This window comes from Lissotriton vulgaris, chromosome 3_2 (genome assembly GCF_964263255.1).
Source record: "Lissotriton vulgaris chromosome 3_2, aLisVul1.2, whole genome shotgun sequence".
Taxonomy (NCBI): Eukaryota; Metazoa; Chordata; class Amphibia; order Caudata; family Salamandridae; genus Lissotriton; species Lissotriton vulgaris.
Window position 1 is genome coordinate 124464772 of NC_141690.1, and position 18725 is coordinate 124483496.

Genomic DNA, 18725 nt, shown 5'->3' on the forward strand with positions numbered 1-18725 from the left:
CGTTGTAAAAATGTTGTGGTTTATTACTCATTCAAAAGGCAATGACACTATCACAGAGACAATAAACAATGCCAGCTTGACTAAAACTTTGACAAGGAAGCATGGATGCTGTTGTTATAAATACACACGTTCCTCTGTGCTCTAATTAAAGGAGCACTCTACTGTCATTGCAAGGTCATCGCTATGGTCGGTGCTCCAGCGCAGCTGATTCCTGTTTATTCTCTGCAAGGAGGAATGCCCAACTTTTGATCAAGGCGGGGACCTACATACCGTGCCTTCAGGTATTGGGGATTTGGATCATCCAGTAGGGGATTTTTGGCAGAACACATGCCCTAGGCAACTAGGTTAGGGAACACTTAGTAGGAGTACACCATATACAGTGTCCATATGCCAATATATATATATACTGTTTTTAGCATGATGGTGGAATTGTTCATTCTTTTCACTGTTCTTTTATTGCTAAACAATTTTGTCTGCTTCTGTCTATTAATCATTGCATCGCATATATTTCATACAAGAATCACAATGGTTCAAAAAATATTGAAAACTCCTCCTCATGTATTCCTAGTATATCTCTCTGAGTGAGCACAAGTGACTGAGCGAAAAGGTTCTTGGGGCCAGATGTAGGTAGCCCTTTACCGGTCGGAAACGGGCGAAAATACAGATTTTCGTCCATTTCCGACCGGTAAAGGGCTATGGAGATGTAGGGGCCAAAAAACCATACATTTTTGGTAATTTTACCGAATCGGTAAAATTACAGAATCGGTAAATTTACCGATTCTGTACATTTTACAGATTCGGTAAATTTACCATTCGGTAAAAATACCGAAAATGTATTTTGTGATGTAGGTAGCACTTCTAACAGTGCTAAAGGGCCTTTAGAATTCGGTATTTACCATGCAATACAATTGCATGGTAAATTACGAATTCTTGGGTTACATGCACATCTGTGCATGTACACCTGTGCCATGTGGCACACAGACATGCCCTAAGGGCATGTATGTGTGCCACATGGCGCAAAAGCCAGTTACAGGGGTGCAACAGGGTGTCAAAGTGACACCTTGTCCCCCTTAGCAATTCGTTATTTTTACAGATTCGGTAAATACCGAATCGGTATTTGCTATTGAATCCTATGGGCTTCAAGGCCCATAGGATTCAATAGCAAATACCGATTCGGTGGTAAATACCGAATCTTACCGATTCGGTAAAAAATACAGAATTTTTACCTACATCTCATTTACAGATTCATAAATACCGAATCAGTAAAATTCGGTATTTATGAATCGGTAAATGAGATTTACCTACATCTGTTAACACGATCTCTTGGGGGCTAAAGTTGTCATGTTCTGAGGCTACCCAAACCATTTGCTACCTATCTAGAGTTAGGGGTACGTATGATGACACTGTGAGCTAGGTCTAAAGGCCAACATATCTGGAGGGGGTGCATGGAATCAGTCGGGCAACATCGCAACATTTACGCTGTCCAACAAGCAAGCAGTTCCTACGGAAAGATGGAAACCGTACAATAGTGGGTGACTATTCATCATCTGCCTTTATTCATATGGCTCACAGCAGGCATTCAGAGGACAACTGATATTGCCTGTAATTGGAAAGGGATCTGTACAAAAGAACCGCTGCTGAGCACAGATGTTGTGCTGCTCCTTTTTTTTCTGGGTTCAGTTGTTTATGCATGTTGCTCCCGCTCTCTTGCAGGTAAGGGCACTAGGGTAGTAGTACGCTACTATATATCATGTATATTTAATGTGGTGAGGAGGGTGTGAAAAATCTTATTAGGAGAGTCCCAGGGGAATCAGAGTTCCAGGGCCTCATTTGTGTAGAGCAACATAATTTGGACTCCACCCTCTATACATACTCTGTTCATATGTTACAGTATATATTCCATGTATTCTATGTGTGAATTACCTCATTAACTCCTGTCTTTCAAATTTTTGTATTATTATAGATAACTTTGCTGTGCACATTTAGAAATCATACTGTAGTCTATTGGAGTGAATAAATAACATGTATTTACACTTATCGGGTATTCGACAATAAGGATGATAGCTTTCTCTTTGTAGGGTTTATAATGGTCTAATGTGCTTTCATTTGGATTCTTGAGCTAAGTTAGCTTGATATTAGGCCTTACTCAAATGCTGCACCCCTTGAGGTTGTTAGCATGCCGTTTGTTTCTTTCCCAGCAGGTGCGTTATCAAGTCCCTCGTTAGCTAGAGAAAGGCTTAATTATTTTGTACTAGATTGATGGTGAGGAATGGAGACGAGAAGTTGTCAGTGGCTGTGGAGATATGACAAGTAGAGGAATTTCCTGTACCCAGTGTACCAGGAAAATACAACACTCATGATGAACAGATGTGTACCTAATTATGTTGGAATGGGAGCTTGGGGGTAGCTGGTTCTCAACAAATGCTGTCAGAGGGTTGGTTCTGAGCTGTGGGAGTGTGATATGGATGTACTGGGACTTTCCATTGTGCATTTGTTCCACAGCAATTGGACTGGCGACCAATTTCTAACTTGTAAGAGAGCGGGTCTCTCTACCCTTACTGATTTTCCTCGAGCATGAGTGTTGGAAAGTGGATTATTAATAGTGGTAAATGTGTATATACCACTGGCAACAAGACCACTAACACATTCTAGGGCTCAGAATAGGTCTCAGAAAATTGTTCTCATGCTAAACCCTTGGCAGCTTGGCTGCAAGCAGGCAGGCTTAACTTCAGAGACAGGTATGTAAAGCATTCAAAAACATCCATTCGGTAAATAATAAAGATACAACATACAATAAAAAAGCAAGACCAATTTAGAAAAACAAAAAAAATCCAATGTAGGGAACAACAGATATGATTTTTTACAGGGTTAGCACTATATTGCACATAGAAACCTATAGCATCTATTGGGACATCTGGTTGCGCTAGACCGGGACATAGTCAAAGTTACAGGCCAATTGCGATGGAGGCCTGCGCGGCTACCACTCACAGTAGGCCTTGGTCAAAGTTTTTACCCTCTGATTTGACAACTTTTCTGGAGCCTTTTCTCCCAGGGTCCTTTGATGCTTTCCACCAGTCCAGATTCGGTTAAGGGTTTGCCAGCTTGACTTTCAATGAGCTCTCGGTCAAACCTATGAAAGCTAGACCTCAGTTGATTTCCAGTGGGACAAACCAGAGATGCAGACTGGCTCGTGGTTAAACGCGAGGTCGTACCTCGAGAGCTTTTCCGAGGGACAACCCTGGAGGGCAGGATGGCTCATGGTTGAGGGTCGTCGTTTTGGCTGGCCAAGTCGAGTCTGTTCACTTATGGAGCTTTTTTTCCAAAGTTTCTCCAAACTTAACCACACTTCCGGAACTTCTTACTGAAGTTCCTTTGAGGGCGCGATACCTTACGAATTATAAAAAACATGCACAGAAGAATTGATTTTATTATTGTCCAAGGTTATTCACGCTATCGGGATCGGGGAAAAGCTCCTAAGTCTTGGAACTCCACACAAATGATTTTTTTTTTAAATAAACCAGCTGAGGAACGTGGGCCTTATAGACCCATTTCACTCATAAACAATGACGCTAAAATATTTGCAAAGATTTTAGCAACTCGGTTGGCACCACTAATGCCGCAATTGGTATCACCCCAGCAACATGGGTTTATCCCAAAGAGGGATACTACAGCTCACATCAACATGGCCATCACGGCGTTTGACATGGCACGGGTCGAGCCAACCCCATTCGGTATGATATTATTAGATGCAGAGAAAGCATTTGACCGAGTGGGGTGGGGCTTCCTGTGGGCCACCTTAGGGGCTTTTGGTATTAAAGGCTAATTTCTGAATTGGATTCAGTCTTTTTATGATAACCAGACCAGCAAAATTAGTTATCTGGGAAAGTGCTCTCCTATTTTCCCAATAAAACGAGGTACGAGACAAGGGTGCCCCCTTTCACCTCTGCTGTTCGCCCTAATAATGGAACCATTCTTATCGGCATTGCAGAATCAGGCCCAGATATCCCCTTTTGTATTTGGCTCAAATTCTCTTAAAATAACTGCTTATGCTGACGACATAGCAATATACTCTACAAATGTGTCTGAAGCAATGAAGGGTATTATAATAGAGGCAAAAATAATTTGGGATGGTTTCAGGATACAGGCTTAACACCAATAAGACCCAAATTGTTATGAATTATCAGTCACCTACTCCTGTATCGGGTGTATGCGAGGCAGCCACTTATTTAGGGGTAAAAATGTCGGCCAATATCAATGCAATATGTGCTTTAAATTATGAGACACTATTAAAAGAAACCACTACTTCACTTAAGAAATGGCATAAATTGCCTTTAAGCATCATCAGCCTTATAAATCTGGTCAAAATGAAGATCCTGCCCAAATACTTATATTTATTTCGCTCTATCCCTTTACGGGTAGATAATTCTTATTTTATCAGACTAGATGGCATAATCAGTAGCTTCATCAGGGGATATAAAAAAGCCCGATGCGCTATTTCTTTACTTAAACTTCCATTAAACCAGGGTGGTCTGGATCTCCCAGATATTAAATTTTACTTTTGGTCTGCTTTTCTGACTCGCTTTCGTAGCTTGGTGAACCACAACAATAGTTTTTTCTACCATAAATTCATGCTGGGGGAGGATGCAAACATGTTCTTTAATAGACTAAACGACCCAAACTATTTTAAACGGGTGAAATTTAAGATGGCACGGGACACTATCAGTATTTGGGGTGCTCTTCTTGTCAAATGTAAAGCTTCCTTATATCATCACAGAGCCCCTTTGTGGGCCAATCCTGGCTTTCCCGAAATATTCCACGACCAAGCTGGTATACATTTATCAGATCTTGGCATAAAAATGCTAGGGGATCTGTATGATCATAGGGGTTTTATTACATTCGAAAAGCTGAAGGACTATCATAACCTTACTGAGGGGGCTCGGTTCAAGTACTATCAGATCCGGGACTATTTTGTACGGAAGCTAGGTCTTACGACTATTTCGGACTCCAACCTATGGAATTGAATATACAGGGAAACAGATAAGTCACTGATTAGTTTCGGATATAGAATTCTCATAGGTTATAGAACTGATGACTGCTCGAAGCTAGCAGAGAAATGGAGCAGGAATCTTAAAATCAATGTGGCGCCAAATATAATAGCCTCATCTTTAAACAGCATAAGTCGCTCCATCCACTCCTCTAACCTCAAGCTACAACAATTTAAAACTATATGTCAGCTCTATTATACACCAGATAGAATATCGAAATGGGGAACTAATAACAGTAGTAGTGATCGCATTAAGTGTCCAAAATGCGATCAAAGAGCAGCGGACATCAATCATATGTTTTTTATGTGCCCACAGTTAACTGAATTTTGGAAGGGAATAACTAAAGTCCTCTCTCAGAAGCTTGCACACCCAATTACATTAACTTCTCTAGATGTGTTGGTTGGCATGTCTGCTGGGAGCGGGCTCCAGATTGACCTGATGAATATCTTAATTACCTGTGCCAGACTAACAATAGCACGGGTCTGAATTCAATAAAACCCACCTACAGTTTTGGAGTGGTGGAGTCTGATAAAGGAAATATAAAGCATGGAATATGCCTTGGCTCTAACAAGGGTAATCCAAACTAAGCTGAAAGTGGAAAGAATTTGGGGATCAATAATGTAAAAAGATTAACCTTTCTTTTTTCTAATGTCTTTGATTATGTATGATTTGATCTATTACCTTGCTTACTTGATTCATGTACTTATAAACTTTATTTCTTCCTCATGATTCTAAGAAAAATATATATAAAAAAAAAGAAGTTCCTTTGAGGGTCTCAAAGTGTTCAAAGCTCACTCCAAGGGCTCGGAAGCTCCAAGATGGTCCTTGAATGTTTGGGATTTCAATCCCCACAATCCACTTGGAAGAAACCCTCATAAATCCACTGGAGTTACTCCAGGCAGGGGATTCATGGTGGTGATGGTCCAGGTGAGCTCGGTTAACCTGTAGCTTGCAGAGAGTTCTCTCTTTAGTCCTCTTGAAGCAAGTTAAGTCCACAGGGCTGTAATTCCAGATTGTGCAGCAGGCGCAGTCCAATTACAGGGCTTGGTTGGTGCAAATCAAATGTCTTCTTTTTCCTCTTGTTTCAAGCAGCAGATATAAGAGGCTCTGCCCCTTTTGTATACTTATTCAGTGTTCTTTGTGTCAAGCAGGAGGGCACTCTTGACCAATGAGGTGCAGGGTAACACCCCAGAGCATGACCATTTCCTCCAGAGTGTAGCACTAAGCTCTCCTAGAAAGCACGATTCTTCAAACATTCAATAAGGCTGAAGTAGAGAGGCAAGAACTAGCTAAACCAAGCTCCAGGATGACTCATCTCCATACTATCCACCCCCTAGCATTTGCGCATTCCTTCCTTAAACCTGCCAGCCGGCTGGGTTGAGATGGGGTGGCCATAGTTAGACCTGACTTTCTCTACATGTCCCCCTTGGCCCTCTGAAGGTCATGGTTAAGACTCCTCCCCGTTGATTTGGCATTCCTATGCAGCAGAACTCTCTCCCCCCAGATTGGCTCTTCACCTCAGGTGCCACGTATACCTTCATCAAATTAGCCAGGCTAATCCATTTAACTCTGACCAATCAGAACAGACACTAGAAGGCTGAATTGTGCCTTACAGACACGAAAGTCTCATAACTTATTTTCAGTACTTTTTAGGATAAATTCAACAACAGCTTGTTGTTGGATTTATCAATATAATTCTCCTGAATTATATTTTTCTGAAAAGCATAGCGTTAGGTATTAATTAATAACTGAATGCATGTTGACCTATGTGGCTGGGGATCTGCAAAGGGGACATTGAACTTGGCAATTTCTCCAACACCAGGGATACTGCAACATCTCTTATGAGGACCCTGTCTATATCCACAGGACTCCATACTTCTGGAACAGCTAGGGGAGACTTTAGGGGTTCTGAATATTTGATAATATTGCAGATCCTCACTCCACAGTGCCCCTAGCAGAAAAGTCGGTTTTGGGAAGCACTTTACTACAATGAGGGGAGTGAAATGAGCAATTTCACTATCCCAAGGACATGTACAATCTATTTTATAAGGATCCTCCTTATAAGAACCTAGGGGAGACCCTGGAGGTACCTAACATGCCAATATATTACAATTTATTAATTTGTAAGGGATCCAAACACCAAAATCGAGTTTGGCACAATTTACATTTTAAAAGCAGTCCTGCAGCATATGGCTGATTTTAAATTGACCACAGGCCCCAGGAGTGCACACATGCAAGTGCAGAAAGGGCTGCTGGCCTCTAAACTGCCATGCTGTATTATATACTAGTGACTTAATGTAGTTTTCACCCCCTGCCCTATTATGTACTAGGGCCTTATGGGGAGGTCATGCCAATCATAGGGGTACCCTAACCCATTGTTTACCCTAGTGTATGTATGTGTTTTTACTCTATCTCAATGTGTGTTTTCGCATTACCACTTGCCCTTAGACTGGTTAAGCAGAGCCCAGGGACAATAAGAGTCAGCTACTACCAGTACTAGTCAGCAAAAAGGGGGGGGGGCAAGGAAACAGAATGACATTTCAACAGTGAGGCCTCACTCCCCTTCATACTTCATTTTTTAAATTAGCCACAGCTAGTTTTTTTATGGAACACTAAGGGGTCCATTAGGATGTCGGTGGTGGCGGGCGGAAAAACAGATTTTTCCACCCGAGAGCAGAGTAACTCATGTCCGCCCCATTAGGATAGGTAAACATAGGTAATTTCCCGTCCGCCGCAGAGCGACGCGCACCGCCATCAAAGTGCTCCCGCCACCGCGGCGGTGGGAGCCAATCAAGACTCTCCGCCGCGCCGAATGACGTCCGCCCCGCTCGACAAATTCGGATGGCCCAAACAAGCAGACGCACCGCAGCGGAGACACCGCCCAGCCTGAGCAGGCGGAAATTCGACAGCGGAGCAAGATAGCCGATACCCAGTCTCCTGACCGCCATGAACTCAGCCCTCCATATGCATCCAGTGATGTTCCTCCTACAACACTATCGTCAGATGGGCCGCCGGGGACGCCGCCGCAGGTACGCCAATACACATATGCATCACACATCACACAGGCTGACACAGGGTCCAATCACCACACAGACACCCTGCTGGGGGACACAACACATCCACAAGGGCACCCACACATCACCCACCTCACAACAAGGCACCCCTCAGCATCCGGGACACACACCAACTGCCAACCAGCAGCAACGTCCCGGTCCAGGTCACGTCACTGCCGCAGTCAACACATGCGCACTGTGCAGTAGGCAGGCCAATCCAAGGCATGGGCAGGGCACAAACACCACAGGGACACAAAGCCCCCAACCACACAGCAACACCCAATCAACCCAGAGGCCAGGTGCCCATCCTGTGCACTCCCATGCACACCAACAAGCATTGCAACAACAACCACAATACACACTCCCTGCACCACACAAAGCACAACCAGGGAGACAGCCACTGCGGACAAGGAACACACAACACCACTGCCACAAACACTCAAGGCTCACAATCCCTGCCAGTACACACACACACACCAACAAGCACACACCCTGGGTGTAGCCACAAACACAACACACACACAGGGATGCCTCAACCCATGTCTGCACATGAACAACACACAAACAATACAGGAACACATACTGAACTCCAACAGAAACACACATACCCTGTCAACCAAACTGGGGAAAATCAATGGGAGAACACACACAACAGGAGTACCCAAAAACATCACTCAGGAACAAAACACACACATCAGAACACAAATCACACAAGAAGTGCATCTGGACCAACACACACAGCCACATCAAACCCATCACAGATGCACATGAAACCTCAATCAACAAACACCACAAAACATCAGGGGATTCACATCAGGCAATGCCAAGGCCACATACGCACAGCACCGCATGCACGACAAACATTGTCTGCAGAACAGGGATGATTGACACAACTGCACCACACACAACAAATCACCACTGCACAAATACAACACCACTCCAGGGACTGAAGCAATACCACACCCTACATCCACACATCCAACACAACTACACATTCACCACTCTGGGATACAAGAGCACAGCCACCTCCACCCGAGCACTGGCCAGCACACACAGCTGAAGTGCACATGACCACTACAGAATGACCCATAGCACAAGGACAGCACACATAAACCATTGGGGCAATGTCCAGAGTGGAACAACACTTTTGGCCCAAGAACTGCACCACAAAGCACAAGCCCACATATGAAGTGATGGGTAGGCACACACACATGGACACCAAGGGGAAAGCTGACAACTAAGTCAAACAGCCTGCATGTCAGTAGCAGACATGTAAGGGATGTACCACACCCAAATAGAGGGACGTAACAACCACAATGGGCAGGCACAAGTGGCACACATAGGGGATGGCCTAAAACCACACACACCATGCCATACAGGAGTGCCAAAACCACCATGTGCCTGCAATGCATGACAAACACAATGCCAGTGTGGAGCAGCAGGGCCACACAGTTCACACAAAAACACCCAAGACACATTGAGGATCAATCAAGCACAACACTGATGTGCAACTCACACACTTTGTACACTCCAAACTGACAAACACAACAAGGAGGAGTCACACACAACACCACGGACACACCAACACACAGCACAGTGCACTACAAACAGCCCACACAAGTGCATGCAATCCTTTACCCAGGGCAAGACAAAACAAACAACAGGCAGACAACTCCTGGGTGACACATGTGTCTCACACAACACAGGGGCACACACACATCCACTACAAACTCACACCCTTCACACTGCACACCTCTGCTACACCCAACACCACGCATCTCATGTAGGCCATGGCACCAGGACTAAGGCGTGTATATACAACAAGAGAGGAAGGGAATAATGGCTACTCTCCCACCCTTTATTTCAATACCTATTATCAACAAAAGAGCGTCAATACGACACAAGTGAAACCCTATGTCACAGTGAAAAAAGTTAAATCTACCTAAATTGGAGTGGTCATTAAACGAGAAGAGAGGCAGTGAAAATAGAAACATTTATTATTTTCTAAAAGAACCCTCACTCACCCTAGAGGTGACATGCTTCATCATGGGGTTCGGTCACAGGTGGGGCCGACTATCCCCACCTGTGTGCTACCACGCCTGCAAGTGCAGCGGAGCTGGTATGTGTGAAGGAAGGCCCAACACAAGATGACCATACACATACAAGGCTGGGCACACAGAAAGCAATCCACACACATACTTCATTACATATCCCAGCCAGCAACGATACCTTTGCACAGCATCACACCCTGTGCTGGCAGTGTCCCCCAACCAGACATGTGAACAGTGTAGGCAACAACTGCAAATCACTAACAAGATGACTGCATGCCAGGTAAAATAGCCATCACAGATCACACAATTTGCAGGCTCAGAATGGACTGAAGACCCTGTCACCCCTGCCCAAAATTATGATGGCTGCAAAGAGCCTTGCAATGTTGAAGTGATACATGGAGCATGGTGCACAGGCAATCAAATGTGAACAGAAACAGAACTGGAATCAGCAAGGACACCGACAAAACACACACCAGAAGTAACTTTATTTATTCACATATTGCACAGATGCAGCGGTACAACAATAGTAGACAGCAGCAAGGCTCAAAATGATGCAAAAATGCTATATACCATGCACAGGTGAAACACAAACAGGAAGGCCAGTGTCCATAGCACAGGTGAGACCACGACAAAGCAGAGCAACAGGGCCAGTGTCCATGGCAGGGGAGAGTGCAGCACAGCACAGCAGAGCAACAGGGCCAGTGTGCATGGCAGGGGAGAGTGCAGCACAGCAGAGCAGCGGGGCCAGTGTTCAAGGCACAGGTGAGAGTGCAGCACAGCAGAGCAACAGGGCCAGTGTTCAAGGCACAGGTGAGAGTGCAGCACAGCAGAGCAACAGGGCCAGTGTCCATGGCAGGGGAGAGGCCAACACAGCAGAGCAACAGGGCCAGTGTCCATGGCAGGTGAGAGTGCAGCACAGCAGAGCAACAGGGCCAGTGCCCATGGCAGGGGAGAGTGCAGCACAGCAGAGCAGCAGGGCCAGTGTACATGGCAGAGGAGAGTGCAGCACAGCAGAGCAACAGGGCCAGTGTCCATGTCAGGGGAGAGTGCAGCACAGCAGAGCAACAGGGCTAGTGTTCAAGGCACAGGTGAGAGTGCAGCACAGCAGAGCAACAGGGCCAGTGTCCAAGGCACAGGTGAGAGTGCAGCACAGCAGAGCAACAGGGCAAGTGTCCATGGCAGGGAAGAGTGCAGCACAGCAGAGCAACTGGGCTAGTGTTCAAGGCACAGGTGAGAGTGCAGCACAGCAGAGCAACAGGGCCAGTGTCCAAGGCACAGGTGAGAGTGCAGCACAGCAGAGCAACAGGGCCAGTGTCCATGACAGGGGAGAGTGCAGCACAGCAGAGCAACAGGGCCAGTGTACATGGCAGAGGAGAGTGCTGCACAGCAGAGCAACAGGGCCAGTGTCCATGGCAGGGGAGAGTGCAGCACAGCAGAGCAACAGGGCTAGTGTTCAAGGCACAGGTGAGAGTGCAGCACAGCAGAGCAACAGGGCCAGTGTCCAAGGCACAGGTGAGAGTGCAGCACAGCAGAGCAACAGGGCCAGTGTCCATGGCAGGGGAGAGTGCAGCATCGCAGAGCAACAGGGCCCGTGTCCAAGTCACAGATGAGAGCACGACACAGCAGAGCAACAGGGCCATTGTCCATGGCAGGGGAGAGTGCAGCAGAGCAACAGGGCCAGTGTTCAAGGCACAGGTGAGTGTGCAGCACAGCAGAGCAACATGGCCAGTGTCCATGGCAAGGGAGAGGCCAACACAGCAGAGCAACACGGCCAGTGTTCATGGCAGGAGAGAGTGCAGTACAGCAGAGCAACAGGGCCAGTGTTCAAGGCACAGGTGAGAGTGCAGCACAGCAGAGCTACAGGGCCAGTGTCCAAGACACAGATGAGAATGCAGCACAGCAGAACAACAGGGACAGTGTCCATGGCAGGGGAGAGGCCAACACAGCAGAGCAACAGGGCCAATGTCCATGGCAGGGGAGAGTGCAGCACAGTAGAGCAACAGGGCCAGTGTCCATGGCAGGTGAGAGTGCTGCACAGCAGAGCAACAGGGCCAGTGTCCATGGCAGGGGAGAGGCCAACACAGCAGAGCAACAGGGCCAGTGTCCATGGCAGGGAAGAGTGCAGCACATCAGAGCAACAGGGCCAGTGTCCAAGGCACAGGTGAGAGCATGACACAGCAGATCAACAGGGCCAGTGTCCATGGCAGGGGAGAGAGCAGCACAGCAGAGCAACAGGGCCGGTGTTCAAGGCACAGGTAAGAGTGTAGCACAGCAGAGCAACAGGGCCAGTGTCCATGGCAGGGGAGAGGCCAACAAAGCAGAGCAACAGGGCCAGTGTCCATGGCAGGTGAGAGTGCAGCACAGCAGAGCAACAGGGCCAGTGTTCAAGGCACAGGTGAGAGTGCAGCACAGCAGAGCAACAGGGCCAGTGTCCAATGCACAGGTGAGAGTGCAGCACAGCAGAGCAACAGGGCCAGTGTCCATGGCAGGGGAGAGGCAAACACAGCAGAGCAACAGGGCCAGTGTCCATGGCAGGGAAGAGTGCAGCACAGCAGAGCAACAGGGCCAGTGTCCAAGGCACAGGTGAGAGCACGACACAGCAGAGCAACAGGGCCAGTAACCATGGCAGGGGAGAGTGCAGCACAGCAGAGCAACAGGGCCAGTGTTCAAGGCACAGGTGAGAGTGCAGCACAGCAGAGCAACAGTGCCAGTGTCCATGGCAGGGGAGAGGCCAACACAGCAGAGCAACAGGGCCAGTGTCCATGGCAGGTGAGAGTGCAGCACAGCAGAGCAACAGGGCCAGTGTCCATGGCAGGGGAGAGTGCAGCACAGCAGAGCAACAGGGCCAGTGTCCATGGCAGGGGAGAGTGCAGCACAGCAGAGCAACAGGGCCAGTGTACATGGCAGAGGAGAGTGCAGCACAGCAGAGCAACAGGGCCAGTGTCCATGGCAGGGGAGAGTGCAGCACAGCAGAGCAACAGGGCCAGTGTACATGGCAGAGGAGAGTGCAGCACAGCAGAGCAACAGGGCCAGTGTCCATGGCAGGGGAGAGGCCAACACAGCAGAGCAACAGGGCCAGTGTCCATGGCAGGTGAGAGTGCAGCACAGCAGAGCAACACGGCCAGTGTTCATGGCAGGAGAGAGTGCAGTACAGCAGAGCAACAGGGCCAGTTTTCAAGGCACAGGTGAGAGTGCAGCACAGCAGAGCTACAGGGCCAGTGTCAAAGGCACAGATGAGAATGCAGCACAGCAGAACAACAGGGACAGTGTACATGGCAGGGGAGAGGCCAACACAGCAGAGCAACAGGGCCAGTGTCCATGGCAGGTGAGAGGCCAACGCAGCAGAGCAACAGGGCCAGTGTCCATGGCGGGGGAAAGTGCAGCACAGTAGAGCAACAGGGCCAGTGTCCATGGCAGGTGAGAGTGCTGCACAGCAGAGCAACAGGGCCAGTGTCCATGGCAGGGAAGAGTGCAGCACAGCAGAGCAACAGGGCCAGTGTCCAAGGCACAGGTGAGAGCACGACACAGCAGAGCAACAGGGCCAGTGTCCATGGCAGGGGAGAGAGCAGCACAGCAGAGCAACAGGGCCAGTGTTCAAGGCACAGGTAAGAGTGTAGCACAGCAGAGCAACAGGGCCAGTGTCCATGGCAGGGGAGAGGCCAACACAGCAGAGCAACAGGGCCAGTGTCCATGGCAGGTGAGAGTGCAGCACAGCAGAGCAACAGGGCCAGTGTTCAAGGCACAGGTGAGAGTGCAGCACAGCAGAGCAACAGGGCCAGTGTCCAACGCACAGGTGAGAGTGCAGCACAGCAGAGCAACAGGGCCAGTGTCCATGGCAGGGGAGAGGCAAACAAAGCAGAGCAACAGGGCCAGTGTCCATGGCAGGGAAGAGTGCAGCACAGCAGAGCAACAGGGCCAGTGTCCATGGCAGGGGAGAGTGCGGCACAGCACAGCAGAGCAACAGGGCCAGTGTGCATGGCAGGGGAGAGAGCAGCACAGCAGAGCAACAGGGCCGGTGTTCAAGGCACAGGTAAGAGTGTAGCACAGCAGAGCAACAGGGCCAGTGTCCATGGCAGGGGAGAGGCCAACAAAGCAGAGCAACAGGGCCAGTGTCCATGGCAGGTGAGAGTGCAGCACAGCAGAGCAACAGGGCCAGTGTCCATGTCAGGGGAGAGTGCAGCACAGCAGAGCAACAGGGCCAGTGTCCATGTCAGGGGAGAGTGCAGCACAGCAGAGCAACAGGGCTAGTGTTCAAGGCACAGGTGAGAGTGCAGCACAGCAGAGCAACAGGGCCAGTGTCCAAGGCACAGGTGAGAGTGCAGCACAGCAGAGCAACAGGGCAAGTGTCCATGGCAGGGAAGAGTGCAGCACAGCAGAGCAACTGGGCTAGTGTTCAAGGCACAGGTGAGAGTGCAGCACAGCAGAGCAACAGGGCCAGTGTCCAAGGCACAGGTGAGAGTGCAGCACAGCAGAGCAACAGGGCCAGTGTCCATGACAGGGGAGAGTGCAGCACAGCAGAGCAACAGGGCCAGTGTACATGGCAGAGGAGAGTGCTGCACAGCAGAGCAACAGGGCCAGTGTCCATGGCAGGGGAGAGTGCAGCACAGCAGAGCAACAGGGCTAGTGTTCAAGGCACAGGTGAGAGTGCAGCACAGCAGAGCAACAGGGCCAGTGTCCAAGGCACAGGTGAGAGTGCAGCACAGCAGAGCAACAGGGCCAGTGTCCATGGCAGGGGAGAGTGCAGCATCGCAGAGCAACAGGGCCAGTGTCCAAGGCACAGGTGAGAGTGCAGCACAGCAGAGCAACAGGGCCATTGTCCATGGCAGGGGAGAGTGCAGCAGAGCAACAGGGCCAGTGTTCAAGGCACAGGTGAGTGTGCAGCACAGCAGAGCAACATGGCCAGTGTCCATGGCAAGGGAGAGGCCAACACAGCAGAGCAACATGGCCAGTGTTCATGGCAGGAGAGAGTGCAGTACAGCAGAGCAACAGGGCCAGTGTTCAAGGCACAGGTGAGAGTGCAGCACAGCAGAGCTACAGGGCCAGTGTCCAAGGCACAGATGAGAATGCAGCACAGCAGAACAACAGGGACAGTGTCCATGGCAGGGGAGAGGCCAACACAGCAGAGCAACAGGGCCAATGTCCATGGCAGGGGAGAGTGCAGCACAGTAGAGCAACAGGGCCAGTGTCCATGGCAGGTGAGAGTGCTGCACAGCAGAGCAACAGGGCCAGTGTCCATGGCAGGGGAGAGGCCAACACAGCAGAGCAACAGGGCCAGTGTCCATGGCAGGGAAGAGTGCAGCACAGCAGAGCAACAGGGCCAGTGTCCAAGGCACAGGTGAGAGCATGACACAGCAGATCAACAGGGCCAGTGTCCATGGCAGGGGAGAGAGCAGCACAGCAGAGCAGCAGGGCCAGTGTCCATGGCAGGGGAGAGAGCAGCACAGCAGATCAACAGGGCCAGTGTCCATGGCAGGGGAGAGAGCAGCACAGCAGAGCAACAGGGCCAGTGTTCAAGGCACAGGTAAGAGTGTAGCACAGCAGAGCAACAGGGCCAGTGTCCATGGCAGGGGAGAGGCCAACAAAGCAGAGCAACAGGGCCAGTGTCCATGGCAGGTGAGAGTGCAGCACAGCAGAGCAACAGGGCCAGTGTTCAAGGCACAGGTGAGAGTGCAGCACAGCAGAGCAACAGGGCCAGTGTCCAATGCACAGGTGAGAGTGCAGCACAGCAGAGCAACAGGGCCAGTGTCCATGGCAGGGGAGAGGCAAACAAAGCAGAGCAACAGGGCCAGTGTCCATGGCAGGGAAGAGTGCAGCACAGCAGAGCAACAGGGCCAGTGTACAAGGCACAGGTGAGAGCACGACACAGCAGAGCAACAGGGCCAGTAACCATGGCAGGGGAGAGTGCAGCACAGCAGAGCAGCAGGGCCAGTGTTCAAGGCACAGGTGAGAGTGCAGCACAGCAGAGCAACAGTGCCAGTGTCCATGGCAGGGGAGAGGCCAACACAGCAGAGCAACAGGGCCAGTGTCCATGGCAGGTGAGAGTGCAGCACAGCAGAGCAACAGGGCCAGTGTCCATGGCAGGGGAGAGTGCAGCACAGCAGAGCAACAGGGCCAGTGTCCATGGCAGGTGAGAGTGCAGCACAGCAGAGCAACAGGGCCAGTGTCCATGGCAGGGGAGAGTGCAGCACAGCAGAGCAACAGGGCCAGTGTCCATGGCAGGGGAGAGAGCAGCACAGCAGAGCAACAGGGCCAGTGTTCAAGGCACAGGTAAGAGTGTAGCACAGCAGAGCAACAGGGCCAGTGTCCATGGCAGGGGAGAGGCCAACACAGCAGAGCAACAGGGCCAGTGTCCATGGCAGGTGAGAGTGCAGCACAGCAGAGCAACAGGGCCAGTGTTCAAGGCACAGGTGAGAGTGCAGCACAGCAGAGCAACAGGGCCAGTGTCCAACGCACAGGTGAGAGTGCAGGACAGCAGAGCAACAGGGCAAGTGTCCATGGCAGGGGAGAGGCAAACCCAGCAGAGCAACAGGGCCAGTTTCCATGGCAGGGAAGAGTGCAGCACAGCAGAGCAACAGGGCCAGTGTCCATGGCAGGGGAGAGTGCGGCACAGCACAGCAGAGCAACAGGGCCAGTGTGCATGGCAGGGGAGAGTGCAGCACAGCAGAGCAACGGGGCCAGTGTTCAAGGCACAGGTGAGAGTGCAGCACAGCAGAGCAACAGGGCCAGTGTTCAAGGCACAGGTGAGAGTGCAGCACAGCAGAGCAACAGGGCCAGTGTCCATGGCAGGGGAGAGGCCAACACAGCAGAGCAACAGGGCCAGTGTCCATGGCAGGTGAGAGTGCAGCACAGCAGAGCAACAGGGCCAGTGCCCATGGCAGGGGAGAGTGCAGCACAGCAGAGCAACAGGGCCAGTGTACATGGCAGAGGAGAGTGCAGCACAGCAGAGCAACAGGGCCAGTGTCCATGTCAGGGGAGAGTGCAGCACAGCAGAGCAACAGGGCTAGTGTTCAAGGCACAGGTGAGAGTGCAGCACAGCAGAGCAACAGGGCCAGTGTCCAAGGCACAGGTGAGAGTGCAGCACAGCAGAGCAACAGGGCAAGTGTCCATGGCAGGGAAGAGTGCAGCACAGCAGAGCAACTGGGCTAGTGTTCAAGGCACAGGTGAGAGTGCAGCACAGCAGAGCAACAGGGCCAGTGTCCAAGGCACAGGTGAGAGTGCAGCACAGCAGAGCAACAGGGCCAGTGTCCATGACAGGGGAGAGTGCAGCACAGCAGAGCAACAGGGCCAGTGTACATGGCAGAGGAGAGTGCTGCACAGCAGAGCAACAGGGCCAGTGTCCATGGCAGGGGAGAGTGCAGCACAGCAGAGCAACAGGGCTAGTGTTCAAGGCACAGGTAAGAGTGCAGCACAGCCGAGCAACAGGGCCAGTGTCCAAGGCACAGGTGAGAGTGCAGCACAGCAGAGCAACAGGGCCAGTGTCCATGGCAGGGGAGAGTGCAGCATCGCAGAGCAACAGGGCCAGTGTCCAAGGCACAGGTGAGAGTGCAGCACAGCAGAGCAACAGGGCCATTGTCCATGGCAGGGGAGAGTGCAGCAGAGCAACAGGGCCAGTGTTCAAGGCACAGGTGAGTGTGCAGCACAGCAGAGCAACATGGCCAGTGTCCATGGCAAGGGAGAGGCCAACACAGCAGAGCAACATGGCCAGTGTTCATGGCAGGAGAGAGTGCAGTACAGCAGAGCAACAGGGCCAGTGTTCAAGGCACAGGTGAGAGTGCAGCACAGCAGAGCTACAGGGCCAGTGTCCAAGGCACAGATGAGAATGCAGCACAGCAGAACAACAGGGACAGTGTCCATGGCAGGGGAGAGGCCAACACAGCAGAGCAACAGGGCCAATGTCCATGGCAGGGGAGAGTGCAGCACAGTAGAGCAACAGGGCCAGTGTCCATGGCAGGTGAGAGTGCTGCACAGCAGAGCAACAGGGCCAGTGTCCATGGCAGGGGAGAGGCCAACACAGCAGAGCAACAGGGCCAGTGTCCATGGCAGGGAAGAGTGCAGCACAGCAGAGCAACAGGGCCAGTGTCCAAGGCACAGGTGAGAGCATGACACAGCAGATCAACAGGGCCAGTGTCCATGGCAGGGGAGAGAGCAGCACAGCAGAGCAGCAGGGCCAGTGTCCATGGCAGGGGAGAGAGCAGCACAGCAGATCAACAGGGCCAGTGTCCATGGCAGGGGAGAGAGCAGCACAGCAGAGCAACAGGGCCAGTGTTCAAGGCACAGGTAAGAGTGTAGCACAGCAGAGCAACAGGGCCAGTGTCCATGGCAGGGGAGAGGCCAACAAAGCAGAGCAACAGGGCCAGTGTCCATGGCAGGTGAGAGTGCAGCACAGCAGAGCAACAGGGCCAGTGTTCAAGGCACAGGTGAGAGTGCAGCACAGCAGAGCAACAGGGCCAGTGTCCAACGCACAGGTGAGAGTGCAGCACAGCAGAGCAACAGGGCCAGTGTCCATGGCAGGGGAGAGGCAAACAAAGCAGAGCAACAGGGCCAGTGTCCATGGCAGGGAAGAGTGCAGCACAGCA